This window comes from Panthera uncia (genome assembly GCF_023721935.1).
Source record: "Panthera uncia isolate 11264 chromosome A1 unlocalized genomic scaffold, Puncia_PCG_1.0 HiC_scaffold_17, whole genome shotgun sequence".
NCBI classification, from domain to species: domain Eukaryota; kingdom Metazoa; phylum Chordata; class Mammalia; order Carnivora; family Felidae; genus Panthera; species Panthera uncia.
Window position 1 is genome coordinate 77,869,739 of NW_026057577.1, and position 6,087 is coordinate 77,875,825.

Below are 6,087 nucleotides of genomic sequence, written 5' to 3' on the forward strand. Positions count from 1 at the left end.
TTTTTGATAATACATTTTCCCTTGTTATTAAGGACATGAGAATCACAGTCATTTATAGTTTTGAAGACATATGTAGTCCCTGAACATAATTAAAACTATATCATTTAACAATGATTATTGTTACTGCATTTTATTTGTTACCCATGCCTTCCTTTAAATTTATTTTAGTTGAATTCAGTTAACTATATCTGTCATTGTTACCTACTGTGTTTTCAAAATCTCTAGCCTGCAAATGCCATGTTTTTGAATCACACTGGTTTTACATAATCAAATCTGAGACTCTTCACCATTAAGCACAAATATTTAGATCACTCTTATTACTATAATTGTATTGGGATTGGTTTCAGTTTTCCTAATTAATATTTTCTACTTCCATGTTCTCTTGACACTTTAAAATTTTGTTTTCAAGTGTACCTGAATGGCTCAGTCAGTTAAATGTCCAACTCTTGGTTTCAGTTCAGGTCATGATATCGTGGTTTGTGAGTTCCAGCCCGGAATCAGACTCTCTGCTGTCAGCATGGATAGATGCTGTCAGCATGCTGTCAGAATACTGCTTTCTCAGGATTCATAGCAATAGATGACTCAAGTACAGGGAAGTAAATCTAAGGTGCTAAATCTGTGATCATGGTCATTTGATATGAATTGAAATTAAAACGTATTCTCTCACTCTACCCACTCATTACCCAGCTATAGAATCTCACTCTAAATACATAAAACATAAGATCACTGCCCAAGAGAAACCAAAGGTCCACACCTCATGCTAGAACTGCTTCACAAATGATAGGTGTTTATTTAATAGACACTTTCCCCCCTAGCTTCTTCAATTCCATGTATCCTTTTCTTCCACTCATGAAACAAACAACTAGTGTAGTTTTCTTCCCTTTTAAATACATTTAAGTTCTTGCCAAAAGAACTTACCCCCTTTAGCTCTCTTTGTTCAATGAATAAAATTAGATACCTGTTGACCATTTCTGGGTTTCCAGTAATAACTTCCCCCTGACCATTTCATATCCTTCTAATTTTGTAATTGAAGAAAAATGGCAGTGATAAGTTTTAAAGTTTGCCCCCAACAAATAAAATAGTGAAAAGAGGTTCTAGATTTTAGTTTTTCACCTTATTCAAATCCATTTAATTAGGGGGAAAAAAGTTACTTTATTAAGATGTAATGTTTCACCTTAACTTTATAAACACAAGAATAGTTATCCCAAACTATGATTAAGCTGACCTTAGATGTAGTAGCATAAGCTAGAAGAAGTATTTGTATAAATGTAAAATGATGTGGAGCACCTGGGGGCTCAGTTGGCTGAGCATCTGACTTTTGATTTCAGTTCAGGTCATGATCCCAGGGTTGTGGGATCAAGCACCAATTAGGGGTCTGTGCTCACAGCATGAAGTCTGCTTGGGATTCAAACTCTCCCTCTATCTGTTCCTCTTCCTCTATCACTCTGCCGCCAAAAAAAAAAAAAAAAAAGAGGAAAGAATGGTGTAACTTACAGTCCTATCAAAATATCAAATATCTATGAATAAACAATGAAATATCTGTAAAAGCTCTACACATAAAGTTACAAACTATCACAGAGTGGAATTAAGACATAAAAAAATGGAAGGATAAAACACTTGAGAATCAGAAAACTCAATACTATAAATATACTATGTCTCTGTTAATTGATTTGTAGATTCAATGTCACACCAATCAAAATCCAAGCAGTTCTTTTAATGGAGATTGCCAGGTTGATTCTCACATTTCTGTAAAAAGGTGGAGAAGCATGGACACCTAAGACAGTGTTGAATAACATACACTTATAGGACTACAGTAGTTAAGACCATGTAGTACAGGGGCAGATAGAACAATACGAACAAGAAACACATACAGATAGAACCTGATTTCTGGCAAAGTTGGCATGAAGAATAATAAAAACTAGATATCTTTCTAATAATTTTTGCTGAATTTATTGGATATGTGGATATCCATAAAGAACAAATAAATTAATCACTATCTCACAACATACACATGTACTTACATACAAATCATAGTGTCCTATAATTTAATCTTGTTGGTGATTACATGGGTGTAATCTTTGGAATTACTTTGGAAAAAGATCATCAGAATTTACACTCACGATTTACCCATTTTTCTCTACGTGTGTTATACTTCATGTTATACTAAAAAGTATATTCTCAATAAAGTCCTTACATGGGGTGCCTGGGTGGCTCACTTGGTTAAGCAACCGACTTTGGCTCAAGTCATGATCTCATAGTTTGTGGGTTCGAGTCCCAATTGAAGTCTGCTTCGGATTCTGTGTCTCTCTTTCTCTCTGCCCTTCCCAGCTCATGCTCTGTCTGTCTGTCTCTCTCTCTCTCAAAAAATAAATAAACAATAAAAAAATTTAATCCTTATAGATTTCTTTTATAAATTAATGATATTAATGGCCTATCTATATGTATGCCTTCTGCTCTGAAATTTTGTAGATGCCAATTAGTCTGCTATGGGTTGCCATAGTAAAATACCATAGAGTGAGTGGCTTAAATAACTGAAATTTATCTGTTACAGTTCTGGAAGCTGGAAGTCCAAGATCAAGGTGTTGGCAGGTTTGGTTTCTCCTGAGGCTTCTCTCTACAGTTGTAGACTAAAACACGGACTGGAACTTTTTAGCTCACTGTGTCCTCACAACATTTTTCCTCCATGCATGTTCATCTCTGGTGTTTCTTTCATTTCTTGTAAGGGGACCTGTCATATTGGATTGGGGCCTCACCCTTAAGACTCATTTAACCCTAATTATCTCCTTAAAGGCCTTGTCTTCAAATACAGCCATACCAAGGATAAAGGCTTGAATTTTGAGGGGACACAATTCAGTCTGTAATATCACCCATTCTGATTTGGGGACCCAGATGTGTGACTTGCTCTCCCAAACTGGATGTGAAAAATATGCAGAGCCATAAGTCTGGATTCAGGATAAAGATACGACAATGAGGAGGTAGCCAGCCATAAGTGCATCTTTCCAAGAATATAATAAAAATCTTAATGACTCAATAAGAAAGAAGGAAAGAAAGAAAGAAAGAAAGAAAGAAAGAAAGAAAGAAAGAAAGAAGAAAGAAAGAAAACCACAAAATAATACCTTACAAACAACAGCAAAGATGAGATGGAAGGAGACAGTGACATACATGTTCATATGCCCTCGTCAAGGTTTTGGCCCAGATTATAGTCAGGGGACAGTATACTGGATACTTTGAAAGGAATGTTAAGGCAAGAAAGGTTTGGGAATCTAAAAAGAAATTAGTTTGTAGGCTGATTCACAAGATCTTCTGGCAGCCATATTAAGGTATGATGAACCACATCAAGTCAATAAATATGAATTATGCATGCACCATATGCTTAGATCTGTGCTCAGTATTTTTAAAATATATATGGAAGATTAAAAACAAAGTATATGGAGGATAAAATATTCTCCCTTCTTTCAAGGGATGCATGACCATTATGGAGAAAGAGGACAACACCATTAGTCTTACAAATAATGGGCACAAATGGTCAGATTTAGGGCTCATATAATCAATTGTAAGGAAACAGTGCCCCATGATTTTGCTGCAATGCTGTGATGCAAACCTTGTTGTAAAATTAAGGTTGACATTTAAAAAGGAACACCCTGGGGCACCTGGGTGGCTCAGTTGTTTAAGTGTCTGACTTCACCTCAGGTCATGATCTCATGGTTTGTGTGTTCAAGCCCCGCATCAGGCTCTGTGCTGACAGCTCAGAGCCTGGAGCCTGCTTCCGATTCTGTGTCTCCTCTCTCTGCCCCTCCCCCACTTGTGCTCTGTCTCTATCAAAAATAAATAAATGTAAAAAAAAATTTTGTAAAGAAACACCCTGCCCAATATGTTACTGCAATATGTTTCAAAGTATATTTGTACATAAATATTTCATTTTCAATATGTCCATAAAGCCAAATGCCATACAGATTCCCAGTCTCCCTTCTATGAGGCAACACATTTTTAGTTATGGAAACTGAATTCATATTAACCACTGAATAAGTATGTATCTACTAGATTCTTAAGAAACCGTTGACAGGTAGAAAGGAATTCAATAAGAGATGCCTGATCTCAACCCCTTTGGAAGGATTTGTTGATTTTATAATTGACTTAAATTTGAGAGGGATAACCGGCTTATATGTTGTTGTGTTTCTACATGGCCTTAGGCAAAAAAAAATTTGAATGCACAGTCCATTTCTTCCTCTTTTGTGTGTGGTTTTAAAGCCAAGAGTACAAAATATACTCCATATTTTGCTTTTCATAACTAGGAGAAGTATAGTTTGTGCTGAAGGGGTTAAGTTCAAGGCATATTTCACTACACTTTATAAAACACTTATAGGATAATAACCATTTTCAATTATATCTAGTCAGGCATCAAGACTCAACAATTATTTTTGTAAAATCTCATTCCTATTCTTGCAAGTAAGCAATTCTTTTCATCTAAAGCCATGTTTTTCAAAGTGGAGTCAAAATTTTCCATGAACATATAGGCTTTCGCCAAGGCAGAGAGCTCTGAGGCAGACCTGTATCTTCAATTTATCAATTCATATTCTCTCTGTCCCCCACATTTCTTTCTCTGTTTCCATAGAGATCCTTATTGCTTTGCTTTTTTTTTCAGTTTCTCCTTCTCTCTTCATTTAATGGTGTTGCCTCTCTATCCTTTATCTCTCTCTTCCTTCCTTCTTATCCTTCTCTCTGCTTCCCTCTCTCCTTCACACACACCCACAAGCATTATTTTATTTTCCTCTCTCTCAAACGTAGCACCAAAGAAACCAGAGCCAGACTTCAAGAAGTTTGTTCCACCCGTACAGTGTGACCTTAGGGGCAAAAGGAAGCTACTCATGAACAAATAAAAATACTCTGCAGCAACTGCAGTTCTTATAATCCAAATAATTTGTCATGAACAGGTATGGGTCAATATGCACAAGGTCAGGCCAATAACAGTACCTCACTCTTCTGTCCAAACAGTGCCAAGTGCTGGGCAAGGTATGCAAACCAGGCCAGATGCAATTCTTCCCTGGGGAATTTTCTAACGGAAAAGACCCTCTACCTCTCAGGATCTGCACTGAAAAGATACAATCCAGGGATGCTCATCACCATGCAATCTTGAGGATCTTAAAGTCTTCAACTAATTGGATGAGGCTCATCTATATGATGGAGGGTGTTCTGCTTTACTTAATGTCTACTCATTGTAAATATTAAACATATCTAAAAAATACCTTCCCAGCAGCATCTGGACTACTGTTTGGCCATAATAACTGGGCACCATAGTATAGTCAAGTTGACACATAATATTAACTAACCATTGCTGATAGTATGTGAACTAATTGTGTACAGATGATTTTAGAAAAGACATCGATCAACTTTTTGAAATAGTTATTTATGATATTTGTTTTCATGTGACTTGAAAAAGCATAACTAAAATACCAAACCTATTATATTAAGCAGATTATCGCAAAGAATATTTTCAAAGCTATGTATTAATTACATAATGTATTAATTAAGTGATAGTCCAAGCTGTATGTGTCAAAAATTTGAAGGTGATACTAAAATTACTGAAGTCTGGAAAATCCCAGCCTAAGACCTTGTACCATTACAGATGAAAATATCCTTTACTGTTAATAAAACTAGTAGACATTTTCCAAGGTAGATTTTGATGAATTAAAGTCATATGCTAAGGACAGCATAGGAGACATATTCTTTGCAGTTGGAAATGACCAATGATGTAAAAGCAGAGATTTGGTAGGACCTCTGAGAAATATTTTGACCTTTGCCCTTCCTTTTTCTACAGCTTAGAAAGATGCTATGATAACTCCAACAGCCATACTGAACCACAAGTCAAGCTTAGGATGAAAGCCACATGCTAAGTGTGGTAGAGTAGAAAGAAGAAGTAGTCAGGGCCCTATTATTCATGACACCAACATACTATTCCTTGGCTTTCCACCTCCAATTTCTTATACCTGAAGAAAGAAATAAACCTTTCTCTTAATGAAGCCACTTGAACCAGATTGCTGCTTCTGGCAGCTAAGTGCCATTCTGAGTGCAACAGGAAGGACTTCGAAG

At 36.2% G+C, this 6,087-nt stretch overlaps 1 protein-coding gene across 2 annotated transcripts in view; it reads right to left on the minus strand.

The window, feature by feature from the left end:
• Positions 1–476: 476 nt before the first annotated feature.
• The window catches only part of SLCO4C1 (solute carrier organic anion transporter family member 4C1), a 107,247-nt gene continuing 101,636 nt past the window's right edge, over positions 477–6,087 (minus strand). For both annotated transcript variants that reach the window (XR_007461330.1, XR_007461329.1), the window contains one exon: positions 477–1,445. The gene's annotated coding sequence lies outside the window, so the exon portion shown is untranslated. The remainder of the gene's footprint in view (positions 1,446–6,087) is intronic.